Source organism: Dermacentor albipictus, chromosome 8 (assembly GCF_038994185.2).
Source record: "Dermacentor albipictus isolate Rhodes 1998 colony chromosome 8, USDA_Dalb.pri_finalv2, whole genome shotgun sequence".
NCBI classification, from domain to species: Eukaryota; Metazoa; Arthropoda; class Arachnida; order Ixodida; family Ixodidae; genus Dermacentor; species Dermacentor albipictus.
In genome coordinates, this window is record NC_091828.1 from 88,221,070 (window position 1) to 88,246,309 (window position 25,240).

At 49.6% G+C, this 25,240-nt stretch overlaps 2 protein-coding genes and 1 long non-coding RNA gene across 4 annotated transcripts in view; 2 read left to right on the forward strand and 1 right to left on the reverse strand.

Annotated features, from left to right (window-relative positions):
- The window catches only part of LOC135911352 (uncharacterized), a 213,043-nt gene that overhangs the window by 129,084 nt on the left and 58,719 nt on the right, over window positions 1-25,240 (reverse strand). The gene's annotated exons all lie outside the window — the stretch shown is intronic.
- LOC135911339 (allatostatin-A receptor-like) overlaps window positions 1-25,240 on the forward strand; it is a 147,058-nt gene that overhangs the window by 64,294 nt on the left and 57,524 nt on the right. The gene's annotated exons all lie outside the window — the stretch shown is intronic.
- LOC139048484 (uncharacterized) lies at window positions 3,149-4,519 on the forward strand. The gene is made up of 2 exons (XR_011507734.1): window positions 3,149-3,463; window positions 4,247-4,519. It is a non-coding gene; the product is annotated as an uncharacterized lncRNA (long non-coding RNA).

The following is a 25,240-nucleotide window of genomic DNA, read 5'->3' on the forward strand; positions in this document are numbered from 1 at the left end:
CAAAATACGAAATAGATACGCGCTCGCGCGCCGCTACTCAAGCGTTCCCAAGCGAATAGCCACGGATACACGGCTTCACTAGCGGCGGCATCTCGACACAGGGCTTAACGCTATGTGATGGTCGCGGCATCAAGAGAACACGCCGCCGACGCATTGATAAGCGTAGCGGAGCCTTGTACGATGCGGCGATAAGAGAATGCAGCCGTAAATTCTTTCAATCGTTACTTGTAGGCGCTTGAGTAGCGGCGTGCGAGTGCGCATCTATTTTATATTTCGCGTATTTCGCGGGCTTTTGTATTTTCTTGGAAAAAACAACCAGGATCACTTAAGCGCGAAATAAATGCTTGATTTGATGCTTGATTGCATGATTGCATGATTTGTTAAATGCTTGATGCTTGATGGTTGATTTAAGGTGCCCTACAACATTGTAATTCATATGTTTGCGGTTCAAGCAATAGTTAAAAAGCTTACTAATTATAAGCAATTTAGTAATTAATACTTCCCGATGAAAAAAAAAATACTGGCTGTAAGTACATACGACTGCCGCTACTATGCTGTCGGCACGCACGATTTCTCTAGACACCTTGGGTTTTTTTAAATATCTTGGTCCAAGTTAACTGGGACACTCTGTATACATATATATATATATACATATCCTTGTGCTTGCATCCATCAAACGACGTTGCGTTTGGAAAGTGACTGGAACGCCAATGCATTTCACCGCATAGTTCGGGAATCAATATCTCGAAACTGGTATGCTCCTGCGAATATGTTTCAAGCGGATCTTCGTTGCTAACTTCACGGCTAGAATTTGTAAATGGCAACATGGGCCGCAAGGTAATTAGTTAGACATTTATATAGTGATTTTTGTTAATTAGTTAATTATGCATTTCAATTTTCTTGCAAGTTGTGTTCGCCCTTCGAGCAGAACACCTCATGAAGTAGCATTGTGCTTTCTGCCGCTGGCAACATTTAAGAATTTTCGAAAGTGTTCGCTGAAACGCCTTGTGTTCTAATGTGTGCGTTTTATTTTATTGCTTTTTTTACCGTCTACGCAGATGTTGCGCGGGCATTCTGGCGTACGCCATCTACATATTCAAAGGACGAAAGATTTTAATTTTATGCGGGACTCATTGAGGACGCACAGCTCCGTTGCAACGATCCATGTAATGTAGGGTTTGACGAAAACTTCGAAGAATCAGGTAGTATCTTCGGAAAAACAACAATGGCTTCTGGTCACTGGCCAACTAGGAATTGACGCTTCGGAACCAGCGCAGGTTTCTTCTTCACAATGCCATCTACAAAAGGTCACTGACAATGTCGCAAGACAATCGCCGCTTCCGAGCCCTTACGGGTTTCTCGTCCGCAATGAATGGCATTGTGAACACTGAAGCCATGCACCTCGAAGCGCCAGTTAACTCCTTTCTCACTGGCATCTGTGGAGCCCATACGGGTTCCTCGTTCGCAATATAGCACTGTGAACAATGAAGCAGTGTGGTTTTGAAGCGTCAGTTAATTCCTCTGTCACTGAGTTCTGTGTCTCCTTCGGAAAATCGAGCAGTTTCGCCCGAAGGGCCTTGCACTGAAAGCGGTGGCAATGTCTAGCGTCGCGCTGAAGCCCCTTAGACGGTATTCCAAGAATAACGGGGCGACGACGTCTTGGCAATACACAGCGCGCGCAACGTAACTGGGATGGTATTCAACAGGAGTTCACATAGTGGACTTCACATAGTGTTCACATAGTGTTCATTTCGGCCGCAGCTGATTGGATGCAACTGTACGAGCGAGAAGAAGACGAGCGGCCCCAGCCAATCAGAAGCGACACGGGGCGACGACGTATTGCCACGACACAGCGCGCGGAACGCAGCTGGGGTGGTTGTCTTGTAGGAGTCCACCTAGTGGGCTGTACATTTCGGTCGCTTCTGATTGGCTGGGGCCGCTCGTATTTTTCTCGCTCGTACAGCTGCATCCAATCAGCAGCGGCCGAAATGGACACTCCACTAGGTGGACTCTTACAGAATAACCTCCCCTTCCCTTCGCCCCCCCCCCCCCCCTACTGCGGCGTGGGAGAGACAGTGGCGTGGCGTCTCATAACTTGGCGTCTGTAAACGCTGCCGTGAAGAGGGGCGCCACCAGTGGCGTTGTGGGCGTCGCACTTCATGGGTGCACGAGATAAGACGCAAAGAACAACAACAAAATATGCGAACCCTTCCTCTACTGGTAAATGTGGGTAAGCGAAGCTTGTCCTGCGTGTACCTGGCATTCGTCACGGTTAGGTAACCCAAAGCCAATGGCACCCATATAGTTTCTTGCTATAACAATTAGAGGGAAATCTGGTGCCACTGTCTAAGGGAGTTTCCTAACGGGCGCTCTGCTGTCATGGGAATGAAGGTATACGCGTCTGCGAGGCTTGTGTTGACTGGTGTGGTAAAAGGCTTCGTCTAAAACGTGGATATGGATACAAAATCTCCATATAAGATTTTCCTTGACCCGAGTTACATGTTCCAGTGACGATTATTCACCTACAATGCATAACCAAGCGAAGAAAACCAAGAGCAGACGACAAACTGCTCCAAATCGAGCGCGAATATTGTCGTCTGTCCTCGAACTTTAGCGGCCCGCGGATACATTTTTACGTTTCATATAATTGTGCATGCAATAACAACCTCTCATAGTTACTCAAAACATGTTTTTGTGTTATAATAAAGCTAAAACGGCTTGTCACGTGCTGTTTTAGTAGAAACTGAATCATTGTGACAGACGGAAGGGTCTTGATAGGCGCGCCTTCAAGGTGTCCTGGCTCTTCGAGAAGGCTGCCAATCCGAAGTCACAATATGCCGGCATTCCCATGCATACCACAGCACATGAGAGCCACATTTCCCTCTAGGTAATATAGTGAGAGACTTTGACGGTGCCGGATTGCTTCGGCCTCCCTCCCCCCAGCACGGGATGTTCTTCTCGTTGCTGTCAGATTGTCGAGGCTAGGGCGGCTCTAAAGGCGCATTAGCAGTCCGACGTTATCGGCGTGCGGGCGAGCGCCATTAGACATCGGGGGCGTCATAGTGCATTGGCCGCATCCGGTTACGTTTGCGGCCAACGCCAACGCAACTATCAACGGAACCATCTGCTCGAACTATAGACGAGGCAACCTAAAGTTTGCCCGCGCGGCACCAGCGCCGAATGCTCCCCTAGCGGACCGATGGAAGTTTGGAGGGTCGTCGCTGCGCTAGCGCGCGCCTGTGTTCTGTACGGCGGGAGCGCTCGTGCGCGTGGTTTTTGCGACGCCGAGTGCGACCTCATCAGCCAGGAAAGGTGGCACGCAATACTGATGTGTTGTTGATTGCCACATCAGCCTCTAAAACACGAAAGGTCCTACGCCGCCCGTGAAGTTCTACAGATTTCCTGGGAAGTGGTACGAGAAGGACAGACGACAAGCATAGATAACTGCAGTGCGCCGAGTCAAGTAAGTCTCATACTTTCGCATTCGCGTGTAATATCTTGAAAGCGGAATAGTCATATGCCTGTTTTTAGTGCACGGCCGTTTGTTTAGTCGTGTCGCGTTGTTGAATTGTGGTGGCATCCGCCGTTTGTTAGCGGTAAATGCAGGCGTGTTGCGCCGCTAAGCTCTACGACGCGTGCTCGATTCCCAGCCACGGCGGCCGCATTTCGATAGGGGCAAAATGCAAGAACACCCTTGTTACCGTGTGCTTTGATTTTTTTGCACGTTAAAGAACCCCCAGAGCTTAAAATTATTCCTGAGACTCCCCATTACAGCAGGCTTCATATTGATTTCGTGGTTTTGGCACGGTTTTTGGCACTTGGAACCTCCGAATTTATTTGATTGCACTGTGCCTTCCCTCGCGATTGGCATGGACGAGCTCAAGAGAATTATTTCCTTTTTCCAAACGCTGCAACTTAAATTACTAGTTGTGCAGGTAACGAAAGGGGCCGCGCGCTACTTGTGTGTGGTATCAGACCGTATTTAATGCAAGCCGCGGTCGTCGCGTGCGTCGGGAAGCGGCAGATCGGAAAGCAGCCGCTCGAGACGTGCGCGTTATGTTTGTTGTTTTCCCATGTTTTCTAAGTATCTAAGTGTGCAAGTATCGTAACTTGCAGTGGTAGCACTCTTGTAGAATAATATATGCACACAATCACAGGAACGTTACCTTTGCAAACATATTATTGGGAGTAATTTAATCCCCACAACAAATAGGCACACATACTGTTTCATTCATATGCGATGCAGATGGAAGCGGCGCCAAACAGACCAATGGCAATCACAACAGTCTTCTCAGCAGTCAGCACCACCGGGACATGTGCTTTCCTACTGCAGCGACGCAGCTCTTGAGCAGCGGCAAGACACGTGTGAAACAGACTCCAGAACAAGCCTTTGTGAAGTGACGGAACCGTCAAGAAGCAGCCCAATGGATCTGCAGTCATCGAGTAGTATGACAACAGAAGTTCCTGCTGCCAGTGTGACTTATGTTGTAATTGAAATAAATGTGGCTAAATTTCTGAACATAGTGCGTACCTCTAACTCGACGTCGTCTACGATCTTGTCGGACACCTGTGACACGCACTTGGCTTTCACTATCACATCACCGTCCACAATTAGTTCAACGCCGTACACGTTCGGAAGCAGACGCTCCCCTATCGTGAGGTTGCCGCCACGAAAAAAAGCTGTCGGCGTCAGCAGCCTTCTTGAAACCGCACGGCAATCTTTGCATGGCTGTTGCGCAAGCAGGCGATCTGCCGCCGTCGAAAACGGAGCGCCGTGAGCACGAGCAGCGAAGAAAAGCGCGGACAACACAATGTAAACAAAGCGGAGACTGCGCCACGGCGCGACCGCCCGGCTTGACGCTTCCACATTGGGGGCGCTGTCAAGAGGCGCAGTAGCGCCGCCTGGCCATGGTTTTCTTGTCTATAGACGATGTTGCTCTCAGAAACATGACGTAACGTGTGGGCGCGTTCACGCTGCGTCGGACTATATTTAGGCCTTAACGAGTGGATCGGCGTGCCGACGGCGAGCCCTTTCACGGGAGAGTTCTTGCTGCCGCTCGTCGAACGCTGCCAGTTCCTCGGGTCAAAGCACAACGCGTGGCCTTCCCATCCGCTTTACGAAAACGAAGCCGGCGCAGCGCGCGTGAGACCCCTTCGTGCTCTTTCCCTCCCCGACGGAAACGAAACGCCTCTGATTGGTTGCGCGTGTGGCGTGAGCGCGCGCCTATGCAGCTGCAATCCTTGCTAATGACTCATGCTCCGGCGCCGGCGCAGCTGTCAACTCATCCAACCGCCCTTTCCCGCTGCTCCTCTGCCCTGGTAGCAAGTTTTTTTTCTTTTGCTTGACCACGAAAACGCCACTTGTGGGCCAGTACAAGGTTTACTTGGAAAAACAGAAACCTGTCAGTGTTTGTAGATTGAGATGCAGGGTCCGTTCTACTTAGAAGCCCCACGCTGTGCAACTTGCAGATGTATTTGCAAACTAGGAACACTAGTGTTTGAACGCACTACCATCGTCCCTGCAGCGGAAGTCATAACGATGCCATGGTTCCTCTGCAGAGCCTATTGAGCGGGGTGGCTGGGTGCGCCCGCTCTCTCTAGCGGAAACGACCTTAAGCGCGACGCATCATTTGTTAAAGGACTTGGAGATTTGAGCAAGGCGACATAGCGTTATTATTGCACAAGAATTTTAAGATTACTTCCTTCGGAAATCGGTCCATCTGTCCGCCTGTCTGTAACGCGTTACATGATGCGTTGCTTAGGTCTACACGGGGACCTGTACGGGGGCATATGTCATACGACCAGACGCGTTCGGATACGTCAGAGACGTACATCTGCAAGATCAGCGACCGGAAAGAATTCTTACGCCCTGTCTAACAAGTCTCACTAAGGAGTTTCTACAGTAATCTTAAGTTAGGCAAATTAAAATTGAATTCCGGAGTTTCGCGTGCAGAGAAAGAAGTCACAAGGGAATGGCAGGGAGGTTAACCAGGCTGAGCCCAGTAGGCTACCTTGCACTGGCGTAGCGGTAAAGGGGATTGAAAGAGGAGAAGGAAGGAAGAAGTTCACAGCTTGCACTGCTACACAAACAAGCGTTCATCGCTGAGTCACTCACAGGTGGCCATACAGTCTGATGAATTCAAAAAATGATTCCGCGTGCAGAAATCACGATACGATTATGAGGCACGCCGTAGTAGGGGGGGTCTCCGGAATATTTTAGGCGTCTTTTAACGCCCACCCAGTTCATGACGCTCGAGCATTTTCGCACTTCGCCGCCGTCGACATACGGCCTCCGCGACGGGGATCGAACTGCGACCTCGAGCTGCAGCAGGGCGACAGTGTACCCACTGGACTATCGCGGTGGGTGTGAAGTAAGTAAACAGAACCACTGCTCCTATCTCTTCCCACGTATGGTGTTCGCCTCCCCCCCCCCCAGCCCACTGTACTGTCATCCTGCTCCAACTGGCCCAGCAAACCTTGCTACACAATTCAGCCGTTCAAGATGTAGGGATGCAAAACCCAAGTGTACTAGCTCTAGTACAGTGGGCGCTAATGGGTAATAAAATGACTTTCCAACAATTCAGACAACAGTGAGTGCTACGCATGAGCGAGCAGACTTGTGCACTTTAGTTTGTCATACACAGCTATAAACCAACGTGAGAAATAAATGCAGCGACCCGTTTCGCAGGGACAATTATAGACACCGTACAACTTCCACACGACAACGGAGGACCGGTGTGCCTACAAGGACGAGTGTTTCCGAATCGGAAACATTTTTGCAGGACTCGAGTGCTTCGCGCCCGCCTTTTCGGCAATTAGCAGCCGGGCCACGGATGGCGAGGGTCTTTTATTCGGCGGCCAAGCGAACAAGGCGTCAGCATAACGACCCGCGCATTTGCGTACCGTCGCGTGGCGGAGTAGTTTTCCAGCTTTTGGGTGTAGGACGCCGAAAGCCGTTGCTCTTGAAATGTCGACGCGGGAGCACGAGTTGCCGTAATTAAAACTTTTCCTTATTGATCCCTAAGTTCGCTCACGCTCGAAAAGAGAGCTTGCGGTAACATTGCCTCGCTGGAACGTGAACGCATCGATCGGGAAAGTCATTAATTTTCTTCATGGCATGGAAAAGTCGAGGAAATGTCAGGGCTGTACAACCAAAACAGGGAAAAAAAAATGAACTACAGAATGGAGCTGAACAATTCCGTGAGACACGCTTCCGCCATATATTCCCTTCGTTTTGCAGCACTAAGTACGTGTTAAATATGGTCCAGCGCACAGCCTGTTAATTACAAACCGAATAGGGCTTGCGGTAGAAGCTCCCAACATAACGTACCACCATACCACTCACGCCCTGCTAGTTGCGTAAGCGTGATCTATGGTTCTTCATTTAGGGAACTGTCCCGTAATACGTCTCGCGCGCTTGCGAACCGAATGAAATATCGCACAATGGAAGGCGATGCTGTGCTGTGAATTACGCAAGTTTGCAGCGTTGCTGAAGAACTCAAAGGTTCGCACCAACCCGTGGCCTCGGCCCACTGCGAGAAGCTGGCCTGATGAACGTGATGTTGCTGCCTGGAACGCCGAGCACGATTACATCTAAAAAAAAAAATTGGCTGAGGCTTAGCTTGGTTAAGCCCAGTCAGATGCGAAGCATATTGGTGGCTAAACTTGGTAAGTAACTTGTCGCCGAGCCGCATACTGAGCACGCTGCTTGGCCAGACGTTCTTCCCGCTCTTCATCAGTCTCTGTAGCACGTCGCAACCTTCGCTTCTCATTCCAACGAGCAGCTCTGTCTCCAGGAGGCATCTCAGCTCGTGAGTGTCTAGCAGAGGCAAGCGCAGCTGCTTATATACCGCCGCGACGCCGCGAGCGACGGCTCGAGTTGGAGCCCCGTTTCTCCTCTGTCGTGACGTCATGGTGTCACGTGGTATTGAAGGCGACACCGCCGCGCCTGAGGAGCTGGGTTGAGCTCTAGTAATATGCTTCGCATAAAAAGAAAGAGAGTTTGTGTGCTCTTATTCGGGTATAGTTCATAGTATTAGACCCTTTCTGGCAATAATCCTGCCTATATTTAAAGTGAAAACATTACTGGCCGCGGACGTGCGATTTCGCCGTGGCGGTGCTCCGAGGAGGCAGATGACGTCACAACGCGCGCCTCGCCGCGTATATTTCTCTCGCTCTCTCTCGGTCCCTAGTCACTACTGCGCATGAGCCACTAGTAGCACCGAGCCACAGGTGCTCCGCCGCTGCGCAGCGCCGTCGCCGTTTGGCATGACGTCACACCACGTTCCTCGTCGTTGCGCTCGCATCCGCTCGCTTCGCCGGCTGCGTCGCATGCCTGATAACATGTCGGAGGATTGAAAAGGAGAGCTCGCGTGCGACGCAACCACAGTTGAGACGGCAGTATGGACGGCGACAATTCTGTTAAGCAGGAGGAGACCTGGCATCGACATCGGAACGAGATGAATAGGAAACGAATCGCCCAGGAAGCAGACGAACAGCGCGCCGAACGACTGGCTAAACGCCGCAACGTAGCCAGCCAGACTAACCTGGACTTGCAATCAAGATTAACCAAGGCGCCTGTGCCTCAGCTTTCGCTACGTATATCCTGGCTTAGCATAGCTAGGCCACTGCCAATTTTTTTACGAATCCTCTATAGCTACCGTGTTAATGCGAGGCGTTCAACTGCAAAATAGTTAATAGAGATTCTTATCTACTCCGCATTTTCGCTAGCGATACGGGGATACGGTAATACTCTATTACAGATGTTGACAGTGATCTGCGTGCGACATAGCAGCGCTCGGGGCGACACCTTCTGGCGCATCTGTCAATCAACCAAGCGTTGTTCTGAATGTTAGCGCGTCTTGGTATACTGGTCCTGTTGTAATGGAAAGAAGACCCTGCATGTCTGTTACTACGTAGCCGGCGACGCTTCGCGCGCGCGAGAGAGAAACCTTTATTGACAAACGATTGACGTGCAGTGGTCGGAGACCCTTTAGTCCAAGGCCCCGCTGGCTTCGTCCGCCCGCTTGACCTGTCTTATGAAGGACTATTGTCCCGCCAGGTCTGAACTGGTTAGATGTGCCTCCCATTGCTCCATTGTGTGGTGTGTTTTATCGAATGGCTGTGATTCACAATCCCAAGTAATGGGTTGTAGTGTTGGTATGCCTCCGCACCACGGGCAGTCGGGCCTGTAGCAAGTGGGCAACATGACATTTTGTAATTTAAGGTGGGGGAATACCCCAGTCTGAATTTTGCGCCAGCTGGCGACTTCCTCTCCACTGAGTTGTGGGTGAGGGGGAGGGTACTTTTTATGCGAAGCATACTAGCCGCACAACCACGCTCTTCCTTGCTGCGCCGCGCGCGGCCGCGTAGCTACCATATGACGTCATAACAGCTGCAAAAGCGGAGGCTCAACTCGTGCGCTCGCTTGCGGCCGCGTAGCTACATAGCCGGGTCTCAGCTCGTGCGCTCGCCTGCGGTCGCACAGATGGTACTGCGGCCTAACTCCCGCTCCTCCCGCTAGGGCACTGACGTCACAACAGCTGCAAGCCGGGCTCAACGCTTGCGCTCGCATGCGGTCGCACAGCCGGTGCTGCGGCCTAACTCCCGTTCCTCCCGCTAGGGCACTGGCGTCATAACAGCTGTATAAAAGAGCGGCGCGCTCTCGTCGTGCTAAGGTTAAGCCCAGTATGCTTCGCATCCTGGGCTTACCCTTAGCTAAGCCACAGCCATTTTTTCTGGTTGCACGCTGATGAGCGAAAATCTCCCGGGCATTCGCGCGAACGTTGTAGTCAAATGTGGTTAGTGACCGCAACTACGACTCCGTGCGACATCTGCGATTAAACTGTTGTCGATTTCCGTTATCGGCGCATTAAAAACGGCGACACGGGCAGGAGGCACACGGAGGAGACGCAGGTACAACAATCGCCTCGTGTCTACTTTCTATCGTGATGGTAATGTGATGCGAGAATGTCACTACCACCTAGCTCATTTATTAGCCCTTCTCTTGCTTCGTCTACGACGTCATGATATGCGTTTGAGGACAATTAATGCGTTATATTTAAAAATAAGATTATGGGGTTTTACGTGCTAAAACCACTTTCTCATCATGAGGCATGCCGTAGTGGGGCGACTCCGGAAATTTCGACCACCTGTGGTTCTTTAAGGTGCCCCCAAATCTAAGTAAACGGTTGTGTTCGTGTTTCGCCCCCATCGAAATGCGGCGGCCGCGACCGGGATTCGATCCCGCGACCTCGTGCTCAGCAGCCCAAAACCATAGCCACTGAGCAACCACGGCGGGTTTTTAATACGTTATATTAACAACCTTTTTTTTTGGCCATACACGGAAAAATTAGGCACATGGTCAGACGCTCTTTCATACGGTGATGCACCGTGGCTGAATCTGCATTACGAGCATGTCATGACTGGTGGCTAACACGGTTGCAGAAGTACGACGTTAACGCGATAGATGCAGATAGGAAAAAAAAAGAAAGAAAATCTACGCGACGAAATTATGGATGTATACCGTACTGTCTCAACACTTGCGAAGCCGCAAAACCTGCCTCAACCGTAGTGCGACCCGAATTGCATCCATGAGAGCTCACGTTTGGGCGAGTTTGTAAACAACCGTGGTGGGAAAAAATAAAAGTAGAAGTCTATCCCGAAAGGTGGAGCATCGCTTGCGATAGCGAATTATGAGACAGCTATACGAACAAACCATAACAGTTTTACCGGACGTATAAGCTGGTCAACATTACGGCACTTAATAACAGGCTATAGTAGAGTAGACAGATATGGGCCCGTATTCACAAAAAAGTTCTTACGCCAAGAGAGAGAGAGCGGAAAGGGGAAAGGCAGGGAGGTTAACCAGAGAAAAAGGCACACAGCTTGTTGGCACGAACGCCAAGAGCGTTCGTGCCAGTGAATAGTGATGTTGGACATATTATTAGCGTAGGGGATCAACCAATGAAAACAAGCAATTACGAACGAAAAGCTTTGTGGATTCGACCCATGGTCTCTGGAGCGCGCTGAACCTGTCGACGATTATTCTGCAATAAAAAGATGTAAACTGAACTGTAAGCGGCAGATAATGTTTAAGGGGCTTGTTACTAAGCGATACGAGCTTTATGCTGACTACTCTAGACACGTTCACTGTCTCTCCTTCCGTTACCATGCCGAATAAGAATAATATTTTTGCTCGGGCAGTGCCGACAACTTGAGCTGCTTTTCCTTATCAATTGCGCGAAGTCTAAACCGCACAGGCACCTCAAGTCTCCTTACTGACCGCATATATCCGCATACTCTTCTTGTACAAAAAACTGTGACGTTAGAATTACTGGCAAAAAAGAACGAAGGAAACACCAAAAAATGACAAGTGACAAACAAATGCGTCGACCGACCAACAAGGAAGCTCCCGGCGAACGGCGTTTACGGTAGCGTGGACGTTCCGTGAAGGCCTCAAGACGACAGGAGGTTTTTACGAGGCCTAACTTCGCTGTTCAGTTCGCTATGACTGCCGTTTCTTTTATACTGGAGGCCACTTCTTTTTTCTTTTGCAAGCTCAGACTTTCGCGTGTGTAGAAGAAAGAACAACGCCATCAGCGCAGCGAACACCCATTTTCTCGGTTGTCGGTGTACGGGGAGAGGCGGAAGGGGCGCGGTCGGTCGGAACTGCCGGGATGACTTGGTTTTCTTTGCTCCCTTCATTTCTCAACGCTTCTTCCCCGCACACCAAGAAAGCCACGCGGGGAAAGACACCTCCCGAGAGCGGCGCGGGAAGAAGACAGGCGCGAAGCACATAACGGGCCATCGTACGCGGCAATTCCACGCCGTCTGTCTGGATCGCGGAGAGGATTGCCCCGTAGGAGGAAAGGAATTCCAGCAACAGTCGGCGGGGAGCCGAGAAAGTGTTCATTCGCTTTGGCGATGCCCTTTACGGCACCGAGGAAGTGACCTTTTGCAATTCGCGCCTCTTTCTCTTTAACCTGGCAACCTTCTGTCCACACGGCTCTATCGTTCATTTTCTTTTGTTTCCCACGTTTTCTTTTTTCCTCTGCGCTGAGCACCACGCACTGAGGCTAGCGATTCCATCGGCCGGCGAGAGCTTTCCTGCGGCTTTTCGGTGCGCAGGAAATTCATTCGCGTAAAACAACAGTCGGATGAGCGAAAGCCTCTGGATTGGAGAAATTAAAATCGAATTCCGCGGCATTACGCGCCAAGACCAGGATCACTACGTGATCGACGCCGTAGTTGGGGGACACTGGGGTTTAGCTTTGAGCAAGTTGTGTTCACAACACGGACCTGAATCCTAGTACACTGGCATTTCTTGCGTTCCGGCCTCATCGCAATACGGCCGCGATGACCGTGTTCGAAAACTGAACGCAACAGTCACTAAGCTGTTCAATGACAGCTGCGACGACGTTCAGGTTTATTCGCGCACGCGACTTTAGGAGCAAAAGAAAAAGAGAGAGAGAAAAAAAGAAGAAAAAGAAACAAGCGCTAGTGACATAGTTATTGTCAGCGATGCGCAGAAACAATCTTCCTTTTTCTTTTTTCGAAAGGTTGCCCGCACGAATGATGCAATTTGCGACAGAACTGCACAAAGAGCGCAAAACGCACACTTCAATTAAGTTTGGTTCGTACGTTAGGTCGAGCACGAACCGCTGAAAACACCCGTGTAACCAATGTTCCAAGTCAAGATGGCGGCCAGCACTCGAGCAATATGTTCTCATCAGTCCCCCACCTTGAACAGCGTACTACGCAGGCATTGCGCCACCGGGCCGGCGTCTCCAGGATTCATCAAACGGGCCGCCTCTCGGTTACCCGCTCCATTCCACTCTTTAGCGACGTTCTTTAGGTCGCCTTACCCCCTGTGCAGCGCGGTTGAGGTGTCCTCTGCTGAGAGACGGTTACTGCGCTGCACTTTACCCCAACCTTTCCTTCCCATCTTCAAGAATCTCCTTCTCTCTTAGGTCGCCTTCTCGCGAACGTGCTTTGTTCCCCCTCAAGAAAGCGTTATTGGTTGTTCTTCAGGAACGCCCGGAATGCCGAAGGAACGTTAGAGATCCGACTACAACTTCGCCGCCGTCCCGGGACGAAGAGAAGCGAGTGCTTTCCCCCCATGCACGATCGCGTGTGTGGGAAGAGAAGGAGATTCTTGACGATAAGAAGGAAAGGTTGGGGTAAAGTGCAGCGCAGTAACTGTCTCTCAGCAGAGGACACCTCAACCGCGCTGCACAGCGGGTAGGGAATGAAAGTAGGGGGAGAGAAAGAGCACCAGAAACGTGTGTGGGAAGACAATATAACGCGTTTCTTCGGTGCTTCGAGTGCATGGCGCCGTGGGTACGCGACACGTGGCCCGTGTTCTGAGAGCGCGCGACGTAGCCAGGGTCGTCGCATCGGCAGAACGAGTTTACCGATGGACGCAACAGCCGAGCCTATGACCTTCTTAATCCGCGATGTGGCAACAGTGCGTTCAAGACCCCAGAGAACTTCCGGTCAGCCATTTTCGAGAGTACATGTTAGCCACGAAAAAAGAAGTATTTTGCCGCATAGTATACCGTAGGCACATACTCGTGATATTTTCAGATATAAAGAACGTGCGCCATGCGTCGAACTCATGTGTGAACTCTTCTTTGTCGCACTTAACAATACAATTCATGTTCAAACACTCGAAATCCCAAACAAAGCTGGTGCCAGCTGGATGGTCCTGTAAGTTCATAGGCTATTGTAAGTTGCGTTGTTGTTGAGGGTTTAACTGAAAGTCCTCTACGAAGTCGGTTTGTAAGCTTGAAAATGGTCTATCAGGGACGGAAACTGCGACAGCGGTATAGCGCAATGTAAGGCGGGCTGACCTGTAATGAGTTATCTGACACCCGCTGCGCCGACATTGCCTCGACTTACATAAACGCAGAAAGGGAGGGGGGGGGGGAGGTATTCATTAACGGGATCAGTGCGACGTGACACTGTTCTTTCTTTCTGTTTTTTTTATTTTTGGTTGCGTACGATGCAACATTTGTCGGCGGTAAGTGCGACATGATACCGATGCTTCTCTCACGTGCTGACGTCACTGTGACCTTTAGCCTCAAGCTCTCTCGGACCAGTCAGGGTGCGCTTTCTCTCGGCTTACCGCAGAATATCGAGATGGTTCCAAATCAGCGAAAAAGAAAAAAAAAGAACAAAAGAAGTAAAGAGAAAGCAAGAACAAAACGATGGGTCGGGAAAGAAATGTTCTTCGCCGTCTTCGTCCTTTAAGAAAGGGCCAACAATGTTTCCTGGTGTAGCAATGGCCCCCTTTTGCACATCTTTCGAGCTTCACCAAGTTTAGAGAAACGACGACCCCTGGGTCCTCGCTGTTCACTCTCGCTCGACGCGATGACGTGCATTTTGAAAGTGCCTTCACTGAAATGCTCAGCTATACGGAAATGCGCAGCCGAGAAATCGGGCCTTGTTTCTCGTCAGACGCGCGAACAAACATGTACGCTCGTAAGTTCTTGAAGTTGGTTGGGTAGACGCAAAATGTTCAGGAATACGAGGGCCTACCCTTGAAATAAACTTAACCCGCGTTTCGGCACAAATATTAGTAGAACGTAATGCAACATCAATCCGCAAGTGCATTCGGAATGATGCAAAGCTAATAACTTCCTACGGGTGCCGAATCACATACTATTGAACGCACGAAGTTCCTGTCCTTGTCGCAATTTTTCTCGAGTTTGTTTTCTAAAACCCTGTAGGCCGTATGCCCACAATTGCGTGAAATAAATTGCAGTTCGTTCCGCGGACCCGACACTACGCCCGTTCACTATAGGATGCAAGTGTTCTTCTTTCTTTTGTGTGTGTGCGCGCGCGCGTGTGTGTTTGTATTGCATATTTCTAGTGAAACCTCAATAGAAGAAAGAAAACAAATAAAGAATCACCATAGGCACCCTTGCTTTCATTTGTCAGCATAGACAACGTCATCGACGGTTAGAACGGAGTTCCTCCGCCGGAGGAACCACGGGGAGTCCCGTCGAAGTGCCGCAGCTAAGTGAATCGGCGAAAGGAAACTTCGTACGCGAGCTTCCACGACGGAACAAAGCACCTGTGTAATGGTCACCGAAGCCTGCCACAGTTGACCTAAGGACGCCAACACGAGTAACTTCCCGCAAAGGGGGCCAGTTTCCAATTAGAGCGGGCGACGCCCTGCTCTCATCGGCACGGAGCATGTCCGTCGCGCTCCCACAGGTTCCATCGCAAGAGACAACAGCGCCCCCACAGCCTACGGCGGTGCTCCATCAGCGCCGACACTAAAGGGTGGCTGATCACCTGTTCATTAAGCCTTGTCCGCGTGACGGGCATGGCTAACGGCCGTCGCGCCTAGCGCGGTGCGTCCGCCCGTGGGACGCGACTGTTGTGTAGGCGTCTTAACGAACTGGCGATAGAGGGCGGTGCGCCCTGTTGGGTGGGTCACGTGCACGCAAATCACCGCGAGTGAGTAGCTCGCGCGATCCGTGCGCTGGTGCGGGGACGTTTCCGCGAAACTGGTCGCCCATGGACCCGGCGGCAGACGTTGGACGGGCTGCAATGTTTCCGTGCGCTCGTTAATTAAAAGACTTGGAAAACAGTTTCCCCGGCGGCTCTGCGACTGGTAGCAAATAATGGGCCGAGTTGGGAGAGAGAGAGAGAGAGAGAGAGAGAGAGAGAGAGAGAGAGAGAGAGAGAGAGAGAGGTCATAAGGGAAAGACAGGGAGATTAGCCAGGCTTAGCCGGGTAGCCTGCCCTGCACTGGGCAAGACGGAAGGGAGATTGAAGGAGGAGAAGGAAGAAAGAAGTACGCTGTTTGCACTGCCGCGCTTGGGTGGTGACGCGGGACCCACGATGAATTTAGGGACTGAAACCCGGTGCAGAGGGATAGGAGACAGTGATACTGTGGCCGTTTTTTTTCGGGACGCCTCAATCGTTATAGTCCCGCCTGTATATTAGGGCTTCTCCGAAGAGAAGGCGTATTTCCCACATACCACTGACAGAAGACAGGGGTTCACGAATGTGCGAAACTTTTGAATAACGCACAGAATATGTGATCTGCGAATCAAGCGGCCAATATTCGTGAACACAAGTATATAATATACCCAACTCTAAGCGGTCAAACATACACTTGGAGCAAGAAAAGAAAGGGGAAGAGTGTTCAATTTCACACAGATGGCAATAAATCACGCAAGACTACGTAAGAGGAGCAAGCCGTCGCTAAGGGGGTGAGACTTTTCCGGCGAAGCCGCTGTCAATATTTCAACTCAGCCCAGAGTGCGCTAAGAAACTTATTTCCTCCTATTGTAACATATGTACTTTTTATAAACAAAGTTTGACAACGTGTGCTGTGATGACAGAAATGTGCTGACGCTACGGAATAATAAATTAATTGTTGTAGTAACGAAAACTGCTGTTCAATACTTGAAAACTGTTCGAAAAGTATTCATCGTTTGAGTCCAATTCGCTTCTGGTTCGTATCGGATTCGGTCTCGAAAACTACGGTTCGCGCACCCATAACCATACAGCGCCAGATGACTGCGTAGGCGGCGAAGCGCGTGTAGCACGAAGGGAGCGTTAACATTGTCAAGGTGTCAAGGCGCCTTGGCGCAAAGGGGAAGGAAAAATGCAGACCGGTTCCGTCGCAGCCGTGGTCACGTGCTGCTCTGTACATTCTGCCGCAGCGTTTGTGATTATGCCGCCGTAGCTTTGACACGTCGCAATAGTTGGTGTAAGTCCGGGGATACAATGAGACACGACGCGGCATCGGATTTCCCCACCAGCGGACGCCGCCTCGGTTCCTCCGGCGATGAACAACGACGCTTGCTCCGTCCTCGTCGACTCGGGTTTCGCAACCAGTGGTTCTGTCGCATCCTCGTGACCAACGACAGTCACAGATTGGCTAATTTGTACATGACATATGTCTGAGCTTTGTTTTTTTTTTTTTTTTGCTACACTGAAGGCTTCCAAGTCTACAAGGCAGGATGTATCGCGCCTCTTCCTTCCCTTTCTAGAAGACTCTGGACTGGCAGAGCAGTGACAGTGCAACGCAGAAAGGGATTTCATTCTGGCCTTACGCGTCCGGCGACCATAATCGGCGGAACGCTTTGCTCCTTCTCGCCAACGTAATCTTTCATCCTCAAGGCACTGCTCACGTGTCGCATGAAGGGCACTAACACCAACCTGACGAACTGGGCTCTTGGCAAAGAGAAATACAATGCGGCTCATTTGGAAAAGCTGCGAGACATCAGCTCGTAGTTAAAAAGAGATTGTGATGCGAGCCCAGACGACAACGGAATCTCACGTTTCGTTCATCTAGGACGTGTCGACTCTTCGCAGAAAAGCAGACAAAGACATGCGGGAAGTTAAGGTGGTTGCCTGCGATGCGTTGAATTTGCTGTTGCGGAGTGAGTGAGCGAAAAACTTTATTAGCTCTAGTCTCGTCGGTCTTCTGCGGTCTTCAGATGGCTTCGTCCATCTTCTAGCACAACGGTCGGTTGCCCTTATTCCAGGGCTCCGCTGGATGCTGCTGCCAGTTGTGCTCGCCGAATCAGACCTTCTTGGTCGACCTTGGCGATCGCTGGAGAGCACTCCCTCCCATTGCTCCGCACTCGGGTTTGGTATAACGGGTAGCACGTCTATCTTCTGGCATGCCCACGTTGTGTGGTACAGCGTGGGTGTTTCGTGGCACCAGGGGCATTTGTCATCGTATCGTGTGGGATAAATTTTGCTGAGTACGTTTAGGTTCGGGTACGAGCCCGTTTGTAGCTGCCTCCACGCGACAGAAGAGTCCTCTCTGCTAAGGGAGTTGTGCGGGTGGTGGATACCGCTTTCTGCAGCCCTTGTAGTAATTTACTATCGCCCAATAGTCTTGGAGTACAGGTTCGGCACTGCGCGGCGACAGTTGAGTCCGTCCTTTCGCAGAGCCGTCGCTTTAGGTAAGCAAAACAAATTCCATTCAGCGCTTCGATCGCCTGCTGAAGACTGCTGCTATGCACTTACTGCTTCGACGACCCGCGCTCGTTCCTTGAGCGCGGGTCGTCACAGTACACAGTACACAGCACGTGACGCGGATAGCACGTCATAAACTGGAGGCCTTGGCTTCGGCCATCCGCTATCCTCACACGCTCGAAAACGGCTTGATTGCTGCATTGCTCATTCAGTAGGTCGTACGACGGGAGGTGTATAATATGAGCGCGATATGAGCGGGATTGATATGAGCGGGATCGAACCCACATCCTCGAACTCAGCACGCTGGGATGCCGTGTCAGATAAGCGCTGCTGGCCATTCTACGTCTCGGTTGCATCATCATCATCATCATCACCATCACAATAATAATAATAATAATAATAATAATAATAATAATAATAATAATAATAATAATAATAATCACTTTCCATACCCGCAGCCACCAACAGTCCATTCCCGAGAAACAAAAAAAAAATATTGCCTGGAAACTGTACACGTTGTATACACGTACGTTTACCTTTTCAAATAAATTTAAAATAATGAATATACTATTATATATAATTGGACCACATGAGGTCTGCAGTATTATGTAAACATACATTATATATATAGATTAAAGCTTACTCTGGGGTGGAGTGAACTGAAGATATTACTACGCAGCGCATGCTAGCGCAGTTTTGACAGTGACTCGTTGACGTAGTTAAAGAAGTTTCGGCGAAAACCCCAAAAAATTTGCCCCTGTCACTCCCGCAACGAGTCATTAGAGCTCGCTTCTTGAACAGGGCGGTTGCATCGTGATTTTGTGTTTATTTGTGCTCGGACGTAGTAATTTCACGAAGCACGTTTTGTTTTTACTAAGGCAAATTAGCGGAGTTGCGTATCTCTGCGAAGCTCGGAGTTGAAAACATCGGTTTTGAACGAACGCTAACCGCCGTGGAGTTTTGGTTTACGAAGAGTTAAGTAGGATATCGGCGCATGAGCTCCTAACCACTCCAGGTTCGCACACAAGTGGGGACTTTGTAAAACAAAACAAAAAAAAACGAAAACAAAAAAGCGTTTACGCGTATGCGTGTTTGCGTGTGCTCGGGTGTTCATATCCGTTGGCTTGAGAAGAATTTAAGGCGGCGCAGTGTCAACACGCTCAAAAGTTTTGAAAGAAAACAAGCCAGGATCCCAACTAAATCAACTGCCGTCGTATAAACCAACTGTTTCCGCAGTTCTTGGTCAGCTGAGGGAATGAGTGAGTGAAAACTTTATTGAGCTCTAGTAATTGTGTTCTTCTGCGGCTGGGGCGGATTCTTCAGGGGAGTCTTCCTCCTTGTGTGTTCTCCGGAGGTCTTCACCCGCTGCTTCGTCCATCCTCTCTCGCAATGCTCGGTTGTCTTCAGTGCAGGGCTCCGCTGGCTATTGCTGTCCATCGTGCGCGCAACACTTGCTGGTCTTCGCAGCAGTAGCTGGACAGCGGTTATTCCCGTTGCTCCGCACTTGGGTGTGGTATGAGTGGGACTACGTCAGACCGTTGACATGCCCATGTTATGTGGTACAATGTGGGTTTCTCATTACACAACGGACATTTGTCCTCATATGGTGTAGGTTGCATTTTACTTAGCCCAATAATATTAGGGTACGACTCTGTTTGTAGTTGTCTCCATGCGACCGCTTTTTCCCTGTTAAGGGACTTACGCGGCGGGGGGTACGGCTTCCTGCTGCCTCTGTAACTGCCTAAAATGGCCGAGTACTCTCGGGGTACAGGCGTGGGTTCCTCAAGGCTGTCAAGGTTGGACGTCCGGTAATTAGTGTGCTCTCGAGCTGTCCTGTCCGCCTCTTGGTTACCTGCCACCCCCGTGTGTCCCGGCACCCATACGGTCTTGTGTGTGATCGCTTCGCGTGGTTCTGTGCCTGCTTGTTGTTGTGTATCACAGTCTACTGAGCAGGGTATGCGGAGTGCTCGGTGACTGATTCTGCCACGCAAGTAGGCGCAGCAGGCTGTTTGCGAGTGCGGGAGTATTGTTAGCGACTGACCGATCCGATAGCTCTCTGTTGCCGCTTGGGCAACGACCCCTTCTTCAGCCTCGACTAGCATGCGGTCTTGTAGCGAAACGCTGGTTCTCTCTCGTAGCACCGAGTCGACCATCGTTGCTTACTTCAGACTTGCTTCCCTTCTGTCTGACATATATGGCTGCGTCCACATACACGGTTGCCTTTTGGGGAGCATAAGTTTTCTGGAGGTATTCGGCACTTGCCTCCCCGCGACCTTTATGGAGGTTGGCGTCCATGTACCTTGGGATTGGTGCTGTTTTAAGCGTCCTGCAGTACTCGTCGGGGATAGCTTCGGTCCTCGAAATTTCCCCTACCTGCTCAACGTAGCCGAGTATCTGGAGGAGAGCTCGGCCTGCGGCTGTCTGCTGTAGTTTGCACATTGGGGCCGGGAGTTGTGCTTCTTTTAGTTCTGCGAACGTGTTCTGCAGTCCCAGGGTTAGGAGTTTTTCGGTTGAGGTGTTTTGGGGTAGTCGGAGTGCACTTTTGTACGCCTTGTGTATTATCGGATCCGCCTGTTAGATTTCGCTCTTGATGTGGCTTCGCTACGGGAGGCTGTACGCCATTCGGCTTACCACCAGACTTTAAACTAGATTGAGTGTGTCTTCGTCTCGTAAGCCATGGCGTCCGTTCGAGACTCGCGTGATCATGCGTGCGACTTGGAGTGTTGATGCCTTTAGTAGCGTGAAGGTCTGAAAACAGCGCTGGTTTGAGTGTAGCCACATCCATAGGATTCGCATGATTGCATTTTCGGGTATCGGTGTTCCTTCCAGGTAGACTCTAAGCCGCAGCTTTTCACTGGTAGAGAGGGTTCGGTTTTGTTTTCCTCTCCATATTCGTAGGAGCTCCGACTTTTTGCTCGAGCACGCTAGTCCTCTTTCTTTCACGTGGGTTCTTGTGCAGGTGACCGCTCTCTGTAGCTTCTCTTCTTTTTCGCTGAGCGAGCCCGTGTTGGTCTAAATGGTGGTGTCGTCGGCATAAGTTGCGTGTTGTATGCCGCCACTTTCCCCTAGTCTTCGTACCGGTCCGCTTATTGCCACTTTCAATGGCGTGGGCGAGAAGACCAACCCTTGCTGTGTTCCTTTGTTAGGTCCTTGTTAGGGCCTAGCAACTTCACGAACAACGTTTTTTTTTGTTATTACTAAAACAAATTAGCGGATTTGTGAATGCCTGCGAAGCTCGGAGTTGAAAACGTTGGTTTTGAAAGAACGCTAATTGCAGTCCGGTTCTGGTTTACGAATAGTTAAGTAGACTACTGACGCATGAGCTCCTAACCACTCCAGGTTTGCGCACGAGTCGGGACTTTGTATCTGTAAAAAAAATGGTTTACGCTTGTGTATGTTTATGTGTGTACGTGTATTCAAATTCGTTCGCTTGAGAAGATGTTTAAGGTGCCACAGTGTCAACACATTCAAAAGTTTTGAAAGAAAACACGCGAGGATGACGACTAAATGAAAAAAAGAACTGCCGTCGTATAAGCCAGCCGTTTTCCGCTGTTGTTGGTCAGCTGCTTCTCTCGCCTACCTACAGAGCAGCCCAACTTTTCTAACCGAGAAATGGTGCCGCCAGCAAATGTCATGCCGCTTGCTGATGTACCACGTGTGGCGCTGCAAAACGTGTTTTTTTTTTTTTTCGGCGTCCAATTTGTCCGGGCAGGAAGGCTGTCACTGCATCCGCCGGGGCTGTAGGATATACGACCCACATACAATATGGGGTGCCATCTAAAAAAAATATATGGCCGTATAAAGGAACGGCCGTACATAAATATGGCCATTCTTGCTTTGTGGGTTGTGAAGGTCACGAAAGAATAAGAAAAAAATGGCGTGTGAAAGCTCTAACAAGTTCTTCTTTCGTATTTTTTGTCATATTTGAGCGTTTGAGCGAGAAGTTAAGGAAAACAAGGCTGCAGTATGTTTTGTTTACGGACGACATGCTTTACAAACATATTTTTTTCTACTTATAGTATCTTTCTTGTGTCCCGAAGCAATTCAGTTATATAAATGACATTGGTATGGTTCGTCCATGTTATTAAATGCGACCCAACGGAATTCCCCTGGCATGCAGCCACAGAATGCAATTTAAGGTTGACCGGCTTATGCCCAAATTATTATTGGTGTCTTTCATTGCCTGATTTTCTTCCCCCTTGGGATAAGATATTTATCACGTAAAAAAAAAGAGAAAAAGAAAGCAGATCGTGCAGTAATGGCACCCTTAGAAATGACCTGACGATTGCGTCTTTGGCTGATCAGTAATGCTTTGAGCTTGTGCACTTGTTTTTCGCATTGTGCTCGACGCAAAACGACAGCATATTATGTCTCCCATTTCACATAAGTGGCACGGCCACCTGACGGGCAGGAATGGCTTTATATCGGAATGTTGATGTTGTAAGAGCGGTACGACATTCCATGAGTGCCGCACGCTTTTGTGCGTACACAGTGTGTCCCAGCTAATATCACCCAAGCAATTACGCATAATGCAAAGAATATACGAGGACGCAGCCAATGGTATTCTGTCAGTAGTGACGTACGTACCGCACCTGCAGGGGGAATCCTTCTTAACAATTGAACTATCGGTAATTAGGTGAGGATAACTTTAAGAACTTTTCAATTACTCAATTGCGGGCGCGACTTTCGACAGGAAAGCAATAACAGCGTTTTAAAAGCACCCGATGCCGTTGTTCTGTGTGCTGTGTTTCGCGTATTTACTTTTTTACTTTTTCCGCGTTACACACACACACACACACACACGCACGCATATTATATATATATATATATATATATATATATATATATATATATATATATATATATATATATATATATATATATATATATATATATATATATATATAATGCTCGACATACGAAAAATATACGAATCCGCGAGCTATGACGCCAGCGGTGGCAGGTGTCACTTGGAATAATTAACTCGGCTCAATGCGTTTGTCCTACTACTCATTGCATGCATTGCACTGCAATGCACTGCAATGTAGCCAATGCAGCTAATGTAGCAATATAGCCAATGCACTTCAATGCACTGCATTGGCATCGCACTTCACGCGGAAAGGCAACTCGCAGTCCGCGCGGTGACTACTGCCAATACCGATGCATCGCCGATTTAGGACGGCCGCCGAGCGAGGCGTTGAGCAGAGCTAATTCCTCCGGGTATACGCCTGGGACTGCTGGTGTCGGAGCCTGTGGACTAGCAATCGTGCGGCGATTTTTCGTGTTTCGCGTCTTTTCTTTAAAACGCGCACACACAAAAAAAGAAAACAATTACGCGAGACGTTGCACACTGAGAACAAGTGCATCGGGTGTTTTCAAAACACGCAATTAAACTTTTCTATGAAACTTTTCTATAACATTTGTATGAAAAAATTCGCGCGCTCAATTAAGTCGTTAAAAACGTTCGTTATTTATCACGACGTAATTGTCGATAGCTCGATTGTGGGAAGGAAATGTCCTCCCAGTGCGGTATACGTCACTGCTGACAGAATACCGTTGGTTGCTTCCTCACATGATCTGTATTTAACTTTAAGAGCTTGGCTAACATGAGCTGGGACGCCTTGCATGTTACATAGTGGAAGCGCGCCTACGTTGAAAAAAACAATTGGGGCAGATCATACCGCATTCTACGCTACTCGTGAGCTTCGCAGCACTACCACGTCTTTAGTAGACGAACGGTTATCTCCTGCAGTGGGAACTTGGAGAGACTTCCGTGGCCACATGTCACAGGTCTGGCACGCAGAGAGAGAGAGAGAGAGAAAGAGAGAGAGAGAGAGAGAGAGATGCAAATGACAGAAAGGCAGGGAAGTTATCTAGAGTTAAAGCCTCCGGTTTGCTAACCTGCACTAGAGGAAGGGAAAGCGGAAGTAAAGACGAAAAGAAGAGCGGGGACAAAAGGAAAGGCGTGACGGAAAAAAAAAGAGGGACGGGATTATTACAGTCGTTGTAATAGGCCACTGTCACGTAAAAAGGTCAACAAAGCCCCGACCGACTTTCGGTGCGACGACAGTTCGTGTCGGCATTCCAAGGCTGTCTCTTCTGAAAGTGGCCTGTCGTCAAGGCGTGCCAACGCTGTCGCTAGTGACAGCCGGTGCGCGCTGCATCGAGGACAGTGACGCAGTACGCGTTCTACAGCCTCTTCGACGCCGCAGTGACTGTTTGCCGCGCTCTCGTCCACAGCGACGAATGTCGTGTCAAGTGACACGTACATACACACGCAAGACATCATACAGGTATGCGTACACATCATTATACACAAATACTGTTAAAGAATACCCGTATGCCCCGTATCGAAAGCTCTTATGTTTGCATCGGTTTATATCATGTGGGTTTTACAGCACGAAGCTTTTTTTCTTTGCCTCGTCATCATGTGCATGGCGTTCGCGGTCCACTCCTTGCCAGATGTATTTAGTGGATATGCGTGGACAATATGAACCACTGCGTATGTATGACAATATGAACCACTGCACACAAGACGGGTATATAAGTGTGTGGTGTGCCTCCGAATAAAAGCAGTTGTAAGTGGCGCTCTGTCCCGTCTCCTTCCTTGTGTCGTGTGTGTTTTCGCGCCTAGCATCCAAGATGAATTGTGACCAATTCGCCCAACAAGACGTACTTTTAAGCGTATGTCTTTGCTGCTGTCTGGCCTAGTAGACAATCTCGAGGGAAAAATAACGTAGAGTGCAGAAGTATCGAGAGGCGAAGAATTAAGACGACACACAATACAAATGAGCCCTCGATTCACAACCGATTTTTTACTGCTCGCGGGGAAAAAAGAAAATATGCGGAGATGTCACGTATCTCAATATTCCTGCAAACCAAACAGACATCACAGGCATGATCAGTGAAGTTGAATACTCTATGGCGAAGCAAGAAGGATTGATTGCTTGTGCATATATGAAAGGCACTCTTTGCGATATCGGATACACGCCTGCGCGGTTTGTCGCGTGGTCCGGTCAGGGTGACCGAACAAAATGACTGTGTTTTCGAGCGAGGCATATAACACATTGGCATGATTGGCCGATGCAACGCAAGATGGTACAAGAGATAAGATGAGCGCTTGTATTTTGTGCGACTCCTTGGTTTATCGTCTTTCCTTGCTGTAGTGTCTTTTTTTCTGTTTCTTCTTGTTTTCGTGAGAAGGGCAATACCCCGGCTAGCCAAACTATCCACCCTATATTGATTACATAGCAGACAGCTTGAGTCCCCTGATATAGGATGCCGCCGG